The sequence below is a fragment of the Malus sylvestris genome, chromosome 2 (genome assembly GCF_916048215.2).
Source record: "Malus sylvestris chromosome 2, drMalSylv7.2, whole genome shotgun sequence".
In the NCBI taxonomy this organism is placed as follows: Eukaryota; Viridiplantae; Streptophyta; class Magnoliopsida; order Rosales; family Rosaceae; genus Malus; species Malus sylvestris.
Window position 1 is genome coordinate 18131563 of NC_062261.1, and position 16060 is coordinate 18147622.

General features: G+C 37.9%; 1 pseudogene; it reads left to right on the plus strand.

Annotated features, from left to right (window-relative positions):
* LOC126601870 (glyoxylate/hydroxypyruvate reductase HPR3-like) overlaps positions 1-16060 on the plus strand; it is a 52758-nt pseudogene that overhangs the window by 15493 nt on the left and 21205 nt on the right.

Here is a 16060-nt window from a genome sequence, read left to right on the forward strand (position 1 = left end):
ATTTCCCCATAAATGGGAGCTGTTCCTTTGAACTTTAGAGTTACTAGAAAAATTGCCCGTGCTTCGCTGCGGGTTTTGAACAACCTAGAAATTTACAGAAGTCAAATTTACGGGTAAAGAAGCAATCATTTACTGAAATATAAAGAAAATCTTAACAAAAAAGTGTCTAGTTTGAAAAATAAATGAAACCCAAAATTTCTTGATAAAAACTAAAATCTTGAAAGCTTAAGAAAACCCCATGAATCCAACTGAAAAATGCCCAAATTTAAACGAATCAAGACAAACAAAATATCAAACGCGGTTCATTGTCTCTCTTTGAATTTTAAATCACATGATATATTATTGTCTTAACATTTCATATACACATGCATTACATAAAAAATGATATCTATGTTAAATTACTTGGACTGCTTTATCATGGTTTAAGAAAGCAACCCCAAATCATGGTATCTACATATTCCTTCAGATTATCTAAAACACTAAAACAAAATCCTCACTTTTCACTATGTTGATGCACAAAATCGGCGAAGACTTTGGTACAACAGAAAGTGTTAAGTTTGTGACCTTCGCTAGATTGCTCCGGTCACTAGTGTGGATAAGTATGTAAATGGATAGGGACAGGGAAGCAAACACAAGATGTACGTGGTTCACCCAGATTGGCTACGTCCATGGAGTAGAGGAGTTCTCATTAATTGTGAAGGGTTTACACAAGTACATAGGTTCAAGCTCTCCTTTAGTGAGTACTAGTGAATGATTTAGTACAAATGACATTAGGAAATATTGTGAGAGAATGATCTCTATTTATAGAAGAGAGTTTCTAGTTTCATTCTGACATTGACACGTGTCGCGCTATGATTGGCTTCTGATGTCGACACGTGTCGCGCTGTGATTGGCCTCCTGGTTGGAGGGAAACTCTTCTGGGTCCTTAATAGTATAACGTTGACCGGTGCTCAGTAGTTTCGGGATTGGTCAAGTATGGTACAAACAGTGCTCCCCTAAGTTCCTGAGTGAGGGAAGCTCCTCGGTTGGGGACTTGCAAGATCTAAGCCATTGAGTAATCACGAAACTTCTAAGTACCGAAGTGCGGTATCATTTTCACTTGCCTTATGTGTCTCATACATAGATGTGGCATCTTCTCTGGAAGTATTTTTCCTTCATCCAGGGGTGGTATCTTTAACCGATGAAGTGCACAAGGTAATGTATCAATTTCACTTGAAGCTTACTTGTAGTTTCGAGCTTGGTCAAGTGCGATACAAAACCCTATAGTAGGAGTCCCCCAAGTTACCGAGCTAAGAGATTTGCCGAAAGAGGTAACAGACAAGGTAAGCAATCAGACTTCCAAGCAAGCAACCTGGATCGGAGGTTCGACTTCGGCTTCCGGTTGATTGTTCTCCTTCTCCTTGTGTCGTAAACAGCAACAAGGATAAGGAGGAGCAAATGGAGAAGAGATGATATGAAACACTTTTGCTTTTGAAGAAGTAACTTTCCACAGGCTTATTCTTGAACTGGGCTGGAAGGTTTTCTGGTTTCCTCCAGAGTATAAGGCCGACTCAAGAATTTGAGGGTCAAAACAAGTCCATCAAATCAAGAGTGCGTTCGACCTTAATGATATGGGATACTTTTGTTGTTGACGAAGTAATAGATGAATCGGCATGTGTTTTATTGCGCTTGTCTCCACATGCTTCCTTGTATCCTTCTCACTTGCCCTATCCGTTCCTCAGGCAAATGTGGTGTCTTTTCTGACCGGAAGCTTGATTCCAAGTGCTGACTGATTGCTCTTTTTCTCCTTGTCTTGCAGGTAAGAACAAGGGTAAAGGAAAAGACAGGGAAAAAGCATGATATGGGATACTTTTGTTTTTGATCCTGATGATATGAGATACTCTTACTCTGGTGTGGCTGGTTTGCATAGGTATTATTGAGAGGGAAGAAAGCTAGGTATTTTGAAAGGCTTCGTTGGGAGTGCCCTCTCAGATATGAGGAAGGGTTGAGCATTTTTACAGGTCTGCTTGTCCGTGGAGGATGGATGTCGACATATATAGGAGTCTCCCTAACAAAAAGTAGTAATGCTATTCCTTTACCCTTTTTGGTCATAGCAATGTAGTGGGAGCTGTAAGCTTCACGTGTTTTAACTTTGTCAGAGCATTTTGAAAAAGTGGTATGTGGTATCTGGAAAGCTAATGTTGCGTGTGAAGATTGCAGACAAGTTTTATCCAAGGAAATCTGGCTCTCAAAGTTCAGAGAGCGATGTTTTTTTGGTTTTCGAACAAGCAATCATGTCGGGGATCTGGCTCTCGACATTTGGAGAACGGTGCCCCTTCGATTTTTGAGAAAGCGATCCTGTTGGGAGTCTGGCTCTTGAGATTCGGAGAACGGTTCCTCTTCGATTTTTGAGAAAGCAATCATGTTGGGAGTCTGGCTCTTGAGATTCGAAGAGCAGTGCCTCTTCGATTTTTTAGAAAGTAATCCTGTTGGGAGTCTGGCTCTCGAGATTTGGAGGGCGGTGCCTCTTCGATTTTTGAGCAAGTAATAATGTTATTCATTTACCCTTCTTGGTCATAGCAATGTAGTGGGAGCTGCAAGCTTCACATGTTTTAACTTTGTCATAGCGCTTTGAAAAAATGGTATGTGGTATCTGGAAAGTTGATGTTGCATGTGAAGATTGCAAACAAGCTTTATCCAAGGAAATCTGGCTCTCGAAGTTCGGAGAGTGATGCCTCTTCGATTTTCGAACAAGCAATCCTGTCGGGGATCTGGCTCTCAAGATTCAAATAACGGTGCCTCTTCGATTTTTGAGAAAGCAATCCTATTAGGAGTGTTTTCTCGAATGTGAGTAAAGGTTGGGCATTTTTGCCAGTCTGCCTTGCCACGGAGCACGGAGGTTGACACACATTAGGATTTTCTAGTTATCAAGCAGTGGTGTTGTTCCTTTACCCTTGTAGGTAATAGTAGGGTAGCTGGACCTTCAAAATTCTGTGTCTAAACTTTGTCAGAGATCTTTGGCAAAGTTATATGTGGTACCCGAAAAACTGATGTTACGTGTGGAAAGTGGTGCCTCTTTGAAATCCGGAGAGTGGTGCCTCTTCGGAATCCGGAGAGTGGTGCCTCTTCGATTTTTGAACCAACGACCTTGTTGCCCTATCTTTTATAAGGGCACCAATTGTGTGCAAGGAGTTCATTCAGAGAGTTATTGCTTGTAGGAATTTTCCCCTTACTTCAGAGATTTATTGCACCTCATTTCTCCTTCATCATTTATAAGAATGTCTAGCCCATCCGACCGTCGTTTTGACTTAAACTTTGGTGAAGAGGCAGCCATGCCTTCTCAAGACAACATATGGCACCCATCCTTCTTATCCCCTACTGGTCCTCTTACCGTTGGGGACTCTGTGATGAAAAATGATATGACCGCTGCGGTGGTGGCCAGGAACATTCTCACTCCCAAAGATAACAGACTATTTTCCAAACAGTCTGATAAGTTGGCTGTTAAGGATTCTCTGGCTCTCAGTGTTTAGTGTGCAGGTTCTGTGTCTAATATGGCCCAACGCCTATTTGCTCGAACTCGCCAAGTTGAATCATTGGCGACTGAAGTGATAAGTCTCAAATAGGAGATCAAAGGGCTCAAGCATGAGAATAAACAGTTGCATAGGCTCGCACATGACTATGCTACAAACATGAAGATGAAGCTCGACCCGCTGCAGGAATCTGATGGTTAGATTTTACTTGATCATCAGAGGTTTGTGGGTTTGTTCCAAAGCCATTTATTGCCTTTGTCTTCTGGGGCTATACCGCGTAATGAAGCTCCAAATGATCAACCTTCGATGCCTCCTCCTTCCGAGGTTCTGCCTAATACTAAGGCTCCGAAAAATCACCCTCTGGTGCCTCCTCTTTCTGGTTTCTAGGGTTCTGCCAACTGCTGAGACTTCTCCTGAGCAACCTTTGTGAAGGCTCCCTCTTGTTTGTTTATTTTGATTCATGTATTTGTACATATTTGTAACTTATCGGAGATATCAATAAACAAGCTTTGCTTCATTTAAACGTATTGTATTAAATACACCAAGGCCTTCTTCACTAAGTTATTTGAATTTTTCCTTTTGTTGAAGCTTGTATGTTGAAGCTTTGTGAGTGAAGCATGTAGGTTGAGGTAGTGCTCCCTTAACTTCCCGAGTGAGGAAAACTTCTCGTTTAGAGACTGATGCGAAATATATAAGCACACAAATTAAACCCTCTTTTTATCAAATGTAGTAAAGTATGTAAGTAGGGATTGTTCTAGGCCGGGGATTAGGAGGGATTGCTAAATCACTTGGAAACTGACTTGAAAACGTAAAAACAAAGTTTAAAACACTAAACTAGACTCAAAGAATGCAAAACTATACGTTAAAATACTAAGATAAACAAAAAGATTCAAAACAGCAAATAAACACTCAAAACTGCCTTAAAAACACTTTCTGGGCAGTTTTGAACACCTAACACTAAATTGGACGAAATTGGGTTATGACTTGACTCAAGACACTTAAAAACACAAACTAAAGTGATTACTAACTAATCTAACACTTTGAAATAAATGGGAGATTGGTTCTTGACGAATTTGAAAACAAAACAAACTTTGTAAAACAAAACAGATTGTAAATGAATTTGAATGAAACTTATGGATTGAAGGCTAGCTAGGAGGTTCTTCTCCACACATGTCACACTTGCATACAAAACGATTTCCAGTTGCTTTTCGATAAACTATGAATACTCAACGCCCCAAATTAACCGTGAATTGCACTAATTAACCCTCAGTTTTTCCACAAGTTATTGGGTAGATGATTGCATACGACAACCTAAAACATTCCCTACAAGTTCCCTACATGAATTGCATAATAGAGATACAAGCAAGAATCATTAAGTTCTATGAAAAACATAAGCATTGACGAGGCACTCATTACTATGATTTGCATGAAACTTATGCCAGGAATTTACTTAACGTGATTGTGACTAGCAACCTTCACTACTTGTGAATATAAGTTCATAACGATTAGGTGAAACTCCCTTATATTCTAGTGTCAAATTCATGCATGAAAATTAAGCGTGCACTCTCAACCAACATACACAAATCAGTTTTTATACGAACGGATAAGTAAATTGAATTCACAACTTATGAATCACAACTGGATGTAATCAAATCATATTGCAAGCATGAACATAGTTTCGAATCACCCCCTAACTAAGAGGGGTTTAGTTCCTCATGCTCGCAATTACACAAAGATAACTTAAATTAAACATTGAAATCAAAGATAGAAAACACCTAGAAACGCTCCAACACTCCCAAGGCTTAGGCATAGGCACGGCACAAGATGTTCCTTCTCCTTCCTTCCTTGCAATAGTCACGGCATAAGAGATTTAGAACAGGTTTTGGGTGGTTTTTATGGTGTAGAATGGATGGGGAATGGTATGGAAACGTTTAGGGTTGATGGGTGGTGTGGCTAGGGGTGGTGTTTGGCTGAATTTTTAGAGAATGGTGATGGAGAGGTGCGGCTAAGGTAAGGGATCCAAATATGTTTTCTTTGATGAATATGGGAGGTGGTATTTATAGGCTTGAGAGAGGACCACTCCATTTCCTTTGCATGTGCAGCTTGTGTGGGTGTGAGTTGTCATGTTTCCCCTTTACATTTACACACACATGCTTCATCATTTCAACCACAAAACACACCAATTTTCTGCCCATGCCGTGTGCTTTTCTTCCACTTTGCATGTGGGTTTGCTGCCATGTTTCTTTGCTTTACCATTACACTTGCACACATACATGTTCTTTGCATCATTTCAACCACAAAACACACACATTTTCTGCCATGTTTCTCCTTTACATTTACACACACACATGCTTCATCATTTCAACCACAAAACACACACAATTTCTGCCCATGTCGTGTGCTCCCATGTGTGTGCTGCAATGTTCTTCTCTTTGCCATGTGTTTGCTGCAATAAGGGGTTTATTTAAAGGGATAAAGGAAATAAAACCCTAGGTTAACTAGGTAAACAGAAATTAAGTCTAAAGCTTCTACAATTTAGGGAAACAAATCAGAAAACTAAGGGAAAAGTGCAAGGAGGATGCGGCAATAACTAGAAAATTAAGGGAATGTGATTTCCTTGCATGCTTTGGTCTTCAATTTCGTCCATCTATATTGCTCCAAGCATAAGTTATTCAATTCATGCCCAAAACTGCTCCAAAAGGCTCCATAATGCATCTTCTTGCACACTTTGTCCTTAGAATCTGAAAACATACGAAAATGACTTTAAACACTAAAATAACTATGAAATAATAATGTAAAAGCACAAGAACAAGCCAACTAAGTCGCATGAAAATGCTCCTATCAAATTCCCCCACACTTAGCTTTTTCTAGTCCTCGAGCAAACAAAGAAATAAAACGAAACAAGACAAATAAAACACAACCTAAACCTTCCAACAATTGCCTCAAGGATTTCCAATGCACATGACATGTTAAAAATCATTATCCCCACATATTTAAGTCATCTTCACACTTAAGCACATACTTAATCATAGTCACCACGTACTAGTTCACATTTTAACCAATTAAAATATGATTTTGAATGTAGTAACATGCCTTAGAGAATTTGCTCAAGTCCTTACAAGATATTCACTCAATTTTCACTCAGATTTTCTAACTACACACCCTATACTAGTTATATGTGAGAAGATTGATGTAAACATGAAAACGAACGCTCACATATATGTATTACAAAGAAAGCGATTTCTGAAGTTATTAAGCATGTTTAGATATGATCTCATGAATGGAATGCTACTACTTAGATGTGAGAACCAGTGACACCATATGCTCATACCAAATTCAAACTCCACAAATTGAAACACATAACACTCAAGATTGAAGTCAAAGGTTATAATGGGGCTTGGGGTGTTGGCTAACAAATGAAGGTAAGGGAAAACAAACGTTCTTAAAGCAATAGCAAATAAAATAATGAACTTGAACTTAGAATTCACTTAGATTGCAGAAATCAACTTTTAGACATAAGGGAAAGATTTAAACAACTCTTAGGGTCAAATTCAACTTTTTTTTTTTTTTAATACCCGTGCCTATGGCACACTACTTACATGAGAAATACTTCCCCCACACTTATTTTCTGCCATACATAATCAAAAGGAATTCAATTTGAATCATGTTTTACTATGCTTTAAGAACAAGGGTATGGATGGTCCTAATCTAGGCTAGGTGAGGATAACATGGGTTAACAAAGAACGTAGGCTGTTAACTTAAACATATAATGAAGTAGGATACATGGCAATTTGGTTTTGGTGGTGGTCACTACACAACTTCAACTTGAATATATGTTATGCAAATCAATAACATGCTTTGAATGAAATGGGCATGAGTTCTAGCATTTGGAACTAAATGATGAAACGCCTTCTAAGTAGTAACCAAGCAAGGAATAATGAGATCATGCAACGACTTTAGAAAACAATAATGCACAGATTTTAACTCTCCAAATAAACTTTTAGGCTCAAGTCTCACAAGATTGTAGCGTTTGTTTGAGTTTCTTCCTTCAAGCATGTTACAAAAACTAATTTTTCCTTCAAGCATGGAAGAGAGTAGGGGTTGTACATTTCATCACCTGGTTGGTGGCATGAATGGCAAGTTGCCAAAAGATATTAGAGTACGGGTTGTACATTTCATCACCTGGTTGGTGGCATGAAGGAGAGTATGCGTTGTACATTTCATCACCTGGTTAGTAGCATGAAGATGAGTTCCTTCTTCACCTGGTTGGTGGCATGAGTGGCAAGTTGCCAAATGATATTAGAGTACGGGTTGTACATTTCATCACCTGGTTGGTGGCATGAAGAAGAGTACGGGTTGTACATTTCATCACCTGGTTGGTGGCATGAAGATGAGTTCCTTCTTCACATTTCATCACCTGGTTGGTGAGAATAAGGGCAAGGTGTCTAGGCACATTGTAGCAAGTGTCGAATGACACAAAATATGTTGAACCCTTACAAAGCACAGTTGGCTTATGTATGAATGTGTTGGAATGCATGATTGAACAAATGTACTGTGAAGCTGTTCGTTTATTTGTATAGTCTTGTTGACATATACTTAGACTTTGTTTCATGTTGGAAGCATTCATGTTGAAGCTTTGAACCCGAGTGTTTCATTGCTAGGAATGTAAGAGGATTAGGATTAAGTTGTCTAAATCACCTCTTTATTAAATTCATGCCAAATAGTCTTCGTTACACAGGATGCCGAACAGCTGAAGCTTAACACTTGTACAATGTAAGTTTACTTGTAATAGTACTTCAATTGATCAGCGTTCCATGGATGGCCAAGGGTCTTGCCATCGGAGCTTCTAAGCTTGTAGGAGCCAGGGCGACTGATGTCAACAACTTCAAACGGTCCATCCCAGTTTGGACTAAGTGTTCCTTCACTCAGGACTCTGTCGCAGAGTAATCTTTTATTCAATACCCAGTCCCCCACTTTAAAAGAACGAGGTTTGACCCTTGAGTCATAGTAGTTGGAGATGCGCTGCTTGTAGGCGACATTCCTCAAGTGAGCTTGGTTTCTGTGTTCCTCGACTAGATCTAAGTTGAGGGTAAGTTGTTTGTCATTTTCGCTTTGCACGTAGTTCTGGACTCGGAACGTTGCTTGCTCAAGCTCAACTAGGACAACTGCCTCTGTACCAAAGGCAAGTGAGAATGAGGTTTCTCCTATTGATGTCGGATACGAAGTGCGGTATGACCAAAGAACTTGGGCTACAAATTCTGGCCAACAACCTTGAGCCTTGTCCAAACTGGTTTTCAAAGTTAGCTTGATTATTTTGTTGATGGCTTCAACTTGTCCATTAGACTGGGGATGAGCTGGGGAGGCAAAACATAAGTTAATGTTGAACTTAGAGCAGAACATCCTGAACTTATTGTTGTCGAACTGTCGCCTGTTGTCAGTGACTATCGCATTGGGAATGCCGAATCTGCAAAGGATGTTCTTCCATACAAAGTCTTCTATTTTTTCCTTAATAATGGTTGCCAAGGGTTCTACTTCGGCCCACTTTATGAAGTAGTCAACTACAACGATTGCATAGCAAACCTTTCCCTTTCCTGCAGGCATTAGGCCGATCAAATCAAGTCCCCATTGAGCGAAGGGCCAAGGGCTGATCATAGGAGTGAACGGCTTGGGTGGGGAGTGAGGAATAGTTGCGTAGCATTGACACTCATCATATGAGCGGGATATTCTGATGGCATCTTGGTAGAGTGTTGGCCAGTAATATCCTTGGCAAAAAGCCTTGTGTGCTAGGGATCGAGATCCAGCATGATCTCCGCAGACTCCTTCATGTATTTCCCGAATGACAGTTTCCGCCTCTGCGGGCATAAGGCATCTTAGGTATGGTAGTTTAAAACCCCACTTGTAGAGTTGGTCATTAATGATTAAGTAACGGGTAACCTTGTATCGAATATGCTTAGCTTGGACTTTGTCATTTGGAAGGATGTCATGAGCAAGGAATCTATAAATCGAGGTAATCCAACTATCTCTTTGTTGTAAGTTGCACACTTCCGCAGCCATGGTGTTTGGTGCTGCCAACAATTCAACCTGAATTTTTCTCCCAATATTGTCTTCCACCCTTCAGGCGAGGCGAGCCAAAGCATTGTTGGAAATGTGCCCTAAAATCAATCATTTGATGATACTTTACGGACATTTCACATGTTAAACTAATCTAGTTTAATATCAAGGGCAAAGATTATTGTTTGAGCCGTCTCATATAAATGTTATACGCTTAAACGATCAGTCCAAGGAATATGTGATTGGGAGAATGTAATCTAAAGAAGTTAGATTCATGAGACCATTCTTTCGTAGACACATCCTAAACGTTCCTGATCATAGGATTGCCAATTGGGCATTGACAGTCCGTTAAGATCAGTACGTGCTATGTCTTCTCTCAGGGAAAGTGACTAGTCTCGAGTCATTGGTGTGTGTGACATCAAGACAAGTACGTAGGTGCTCAATAGAGAATGAGTTCACTGAACACGATCAACGAAGAGTTCTCATATTCATGTCACATGAGAACTCATGGTTGGGATAATGCAAAGTAGTCCTTTGACCTGAGGCATCATAGTTGTCTTGTGGTTAGGTACTTGATCTTTGATTATGTCAAAGTCACCTCATCCGCGGGTGTCCACGGCATCGTCGGGGTTAAGCCACTTAGCCATGGAGACAAGTGAATGCGCAACAAGGGATCTCTAACCTTCAAACCGTTTGGGGGAGAATACTCTATGATATGATTAAGAATCTCTGCCCAGAGTATGAATGAGATTTAGGAAGTCGTTCCAAATCATATTCAAAGTAATCATATAAGCACACGAATCACATTGGATAGTAGACATGAATAAACTATCAAACCAAACAATGTGGTCAAGAGTATTGTATTAGAGAAATACCATATTGCATTTGTAATCCTAAACTGAATAGGTTCTCCACCTCTTCTGATTAGCTTAGGTAACCATGATATGCTGCTAGGTGTCACTCATGGTTTGTGGAAGCCCTAAACGTGTATAATCACTAAAGGGAGAATTGAAAGTAAGTTTCAATTCACAATCGATTTGAAATGGTTTTAATCGCCCATTGCCTCGCTAAAAAGAAACCTAATGGATCGTACACTGTGTAAGGTGGAGATTGAAGAAACAATGGAGATGTGTAAGAATAATTAAATGGTTTAATTATTTATGGCAAGGATTAATTAATATGTTAATTAATCAAACGAATAAGTTCGTTAAAGACCTCGGGATAGTTTTGGACCTTAAGGCCCAATAGGCTTCGAACGTCAAGCCCATTGACTTAAGTTGTATGACAACTTAATGAATAATGATTCACAAAGGCCCAATTAGCCCAATAATACCCTAAGGCCGGCCATTTAGAGATGGAGTGAGTTTTGGACTTATTTACAAGTTTGCCACTCCAATGAATTAAGGTATAAATATAACTTTATAGCCAAAATTCATTTAGGGTTTTCTTTTGGGGAAAGGATGAGAACATAAACTCTCTTTTCTCTCTAAAGTGGCCGGCCTCCTTGGAGGGTTTAGCTAGCAATCCTACTACTCCAAGGTCACTCATTTCTTCTCCAATCTAACCTTGGTGAAGAGACTTAGAGGTTCTCAATTTTGGGAACTTGGAGAACCATTTCATCCATCCAAATCCATAGATCAAAGATGCAAGGAATGAAGGCCCTCTCTTTGGGTGATTAGCCTTTGCTTATGCAAAGAGGAATCTACAAAGGTATCATTTCTCAACTAACAAATGTTGTTTTAAGTTGAGTCAAGGTTCACCAATCTACTAGGCTTTAAATTTCATGGGTAATGTTTTGTTTTTGAGTGCATACAAGCATGATTCCGCCTTTAAATTTGTTAATTGCATGCTATAGATGTTGCTCAAATGAACATGTTTTTCACAAAATTTCCTTCAAGTGGTATCAGAGCCTAGGTCTAGTAGTTGGTGAATCCTTTTGGGTTTTGTAGTTCATAGTTTTGATTTAAATGTTGTAATATGTTACAAGCTTTATTCTTGTTTCTTTGAATGTAAATTTTGTTGGAAAATTTGCCATCTCAAATGTTGTAGATGTAGTTCATATGAGCATGAATATTGGAGCTAAAATTTGGTGCCATGTTTTTGGGAAAATTCGGCCAAATCCAAAGGGTGGTTTTTTGGGTTCATGTTTGACCTGTTAAAAGTGTTTTCAAGTAACTTTTGGAACCCCTATGTACCCTAGTTTGGTTATATGTTATTTCCCTTAATTTTGAGTGGTTTTGGGATGTCTTTGGGTGAAAAATGTTCATGGAGATTTTTTGAGTTTTTCATGAGTGTTCTTCTTTGTTCTTGACATTTTTGCCAAGAACAAAAAGTTTGGTGTTTTGATTCAAAGTTTTGATTTATTTCATAAAGTTTATGTTTTATGTTTTTCATATGTTTAAATGTATTAGATATTTGTTTAGAAAGGTGATGGAATTATTGGTGGGTGTGCAAGAATTAATTCCCTTTCACACACACCACTTGCACCACTTGCATGCTTTATGTCAAACTTACCAATCAACACACACATCACTCCTTTCACCTCTCCAAAACCGGCCACTCCCTCAATGGGAGTACTTTTGGGGCTTTTATGCAATTACATAAAGTTTTGATACTTTTGTATATTTGCACTTTGACCCAAAAGTTTACGTTTTTTACGTTTAGGTCCAAAAACGCTAAAGGACAAATTGTTTTGCTCCTTTAATGAAGTTTTTGCATTTGTTGAAATTTTTGGGTTCTAGTTGTAATTACATGAAGTAGTGGACTTTTGTGTTTTTACAAAGTGACCCCAAAAGTTTATGTTTTTGCAATATAGCCCAAAAGTTGAGATTATTGCATTTTGGCCCAAATTAAGTTGAGAACAAAATTGTTTTGTCTCTTTAAATAAGAATTGGATTTTCATTTCATTTAGCTCCATTTAAATCAATTTTATGGATACAAAAACCAAATGAAAATGTTGCATTCAATTTAATTAGTTAAAGTGTTAATTAATTAAAGGGTGATTATGAACCTAAGCCTACGATAATTGAGCTATGTGAAAGGCCGTTTCAAATTTGTTTGAACCATGGGAATGTGTAGATTAGATTTTGGTTGTAATTTGATTTGATCAAATGTTGTAAAAGAGCATAAGCTCTTCTTTACTTTAAAGTAATTTGTTTTATTCAAATGTTGTAAAGAGCATAAACTCATCTTTACTTTGAAGTACTCCTTTCTTGTATTATTTGATATGCATGAAAATGGAGTAGAGGGTCCCACGCCCCTAAGACAACACACCTTAATGTGATTAAACGCGTAACTAAAATCAATCACCATCCCTAGACCGGGATTCAACACTAGGCTCGTGTTGAATCTAAACAAAGGTTCATAGTCATCCTAAGGCCCTAAGGCAACTATATAATCCATCAAATGAATGTAAAGTTTATGTTAGTAGTATCATATACTCTTGCTTTAAAAACCGTTTTATAAGCATAGTGGGAGTATTATATACAACTAAATTCAATCAAATGGACCAATAGTTGTAATAGGACCAAAATTGTTTTAATAAAGATTAAAATGAATATTTATATGTGATGAGACCTAAAAACCCTCAACCAAACCATTATTAAGTTGAGAAGCGTGAGAGTGCTTTGAACACTCTTTCGTGGCCTTCCACCGTGGTAGGCTCCGATCATTTGTGACTCGTACACCGGCTTCACCCTATCATGGGGGAGTACAAAGTGTGTGCTTACACTCAGGAGGAGTCTATATGCATACTTGATGTTGTGAAAGGTAGGCAACGAGAATAGCCAACATCATATCATTGTGAGGTTGTTCTTGAACCCCTACCCAAACTTGCATGGTGGGAATGACTTAACTAAGTGCAATGGAGCCAACATCATATCATTGTGAGGCTACATTCTCTAGAGGCCAAATAAGATGGGTACTTGCAAGAGATGCAAATGAGTAAGCGTACTCTCTCATTATTATTAATGCTAGCCAACATCATATCATTGTGAGGTGGGCTTGGTAATAGTGAGTCTCCCATACCCTACTAAGAGTTACCTCCAAAACTCTTGAATTCCAATGAGGGATATGGAATTTGCCAAAAATAGTGGGTGGTGCTATTTGATTTAAAGACCCGAATCAACTGGCTTAAAATCAATCAATTTATATTCGTTATGTATTTGTTTACCAATATATTTGCAAACGCTATCCAAAACTTGACAAAGAAAAGCCGAATGCTTTAGTTTCCGGACTTGGTACAACAATCCCAAAGATTGTCTTAAATGGATTGTATATGTACCTAAGTAGTCTCATCCTCACAATCTTCCTATTGATAATGTACCATTGGAAGAACATGTTAGATAAGTCTATCATAAAGAGGACAACACTTTTAAAGTCATAATTCTTCAATTACAAATCGTTGTATGAAGAAATAAGAGTTGCTTTGAACAACCCTTAACCAACGCAAACATTAGTGCTTGTTTCTTTGTTACATGAACAAGGAACTTAAGAAGAAAGCACAAAGGCATGGACACTTTATGTGCCATAATTCTTCACTTACAAATTGTTGTATGAAGAAATGAGAGTTGCCTTGAACAACTCTTGAAAGTTTGTAATTATGTTTAGAACATAATGGTTGGTTGACAAAAATAGTCCATCAACATGGACTTATGATGATTTTGAATCATTGAGTGTTGAAGTGTTACACCACTTCTAGAGACGGAAACTAAGCAAGGACTTCACCTTTGTGTCCCTATCCAAATGGTTCACTAAGTTTATTGTAAACTATATAGTGAACAATAACCACACGCTCTCCAAATCGTTTGATGTATATAACACAATTGAAATAAGTTTCAAGAGAGACAGTGGGAATTTAGGGACCATGACTATTGTAGACAAAGGAGAAGTCAAATGAAGAAAGCAAAATAAACTCCAAGGGAACAAACTTTCTTTATGAAAGGATGGACATTGGAAGGGGTATTTGCAAGAAATATCTTGCAAATGTCAAGAACACACCTTTCGAAGGTGTTGTAAATTGTTCTTGAAAAGTTCAAAACAGTTGGCTCTTCTACTTGAATGCTTGATTCCGTATTAGTAACTATGTTTTACAATCGTTGTAAAAGTGTGGCTAATAAGAAGTAGAAGATTAATGAGAGAAGAGAAAGTACTTCACATTCGGAACATGAATCAAATGTAGATCTCTGCGAAAGCAGATGGTACTTACTTCCTCATATGAACTACCAAAGAAATTGGAAAAACCAAAGATTGTCTTTACATTCCAATTTTAAGGAACTTAATTCCATCACTATAAGGGATGGATGAATGTTTTGTTTGACAAAACATTGTTCTTTATTAATGAATGATTAGATTATTGTAATTTAATTAATTATCTCTATAGTAGAGATGATATGGTAGTGTTAACTGTTTAGAATATAACGATGCTTAAAACCCAAAAGGTTGCAAGGTAGTGACTAATCTCAATTGAGTTGTGATACCTCAAAAACATAAAATACGAGTTGGTCATAGATGGATGCTTTGGATCATTAGATCCGGATCCAACACCTTCTTATTAAAATTGTATAGAGGCGAAATGTTCGAATCTTTATTCTTTTGGAAAGAAGAAAGAATCACAAAGTTGTTGAGGTTAATTCACTTAGATGTTAGTGGCACTTGTCCACAACATAATACTACTCATGTTGTATGACATTCACCGAAGATCACTCTCTGTTGGACTATAGTTTATTTTGAATAAACACAAGTCCGAATACTTTGCAAAAGGTTTCAAAGAATTCAAGAAATGTAAGTTGATGAGTAAGACGTCTAAAGTATTTGCCTCCTTAGATTTGATCCAAGGAAAGATAACACTTTAGAACAGTTTCCTTGAAAAATATCAAGGGAAGAAGCATCAAAAGATAATGGATTTCTCCATTAGGAGAAGAACGAACTTGAATAAGATTTAGTTCGTTGGATGTTATCAATTACCCATATATAGGATATATGCTTCTAAGACAATATGATTGTCAATTAGAAGATCTTCCAAAATTTTCATGACTCCATAAGATGTAGTTGGAAAGAAAGACAAATCTTAATCATGTTAAGATTTGGGGTTGTGTGCTAATAAGCAATATTTGTTTGAGAATTATCTTGTGGGTATCCTTAAATTAACATTTGGATATCACTTCTATAAACCAACTAACAAATGTTGTTTGTTGGGTAGTTCATTGTAATCCTACACCAGGATTTGCCTAAGATAGAGCAAATGAACGAGAGATAGAACTTAAAGAATGGGTTCTTTGAGAGACAAGATAGTAATCAACAAATATAACAACCTAGTTCCTATACCACAAGCTCCAAGGTAGTCGAGAAGGATTTATAAACCGTCTCAGTTGAATGGTTTGAACTTTATGACTATGTCATAGAGTTGCACCTCTTAATTCGAAAGAAATAAGAATGAAAATCCTTATGACTACATTGAGTGTATATACGATATATACTCAAGGAAATGGTAAAGTACCATT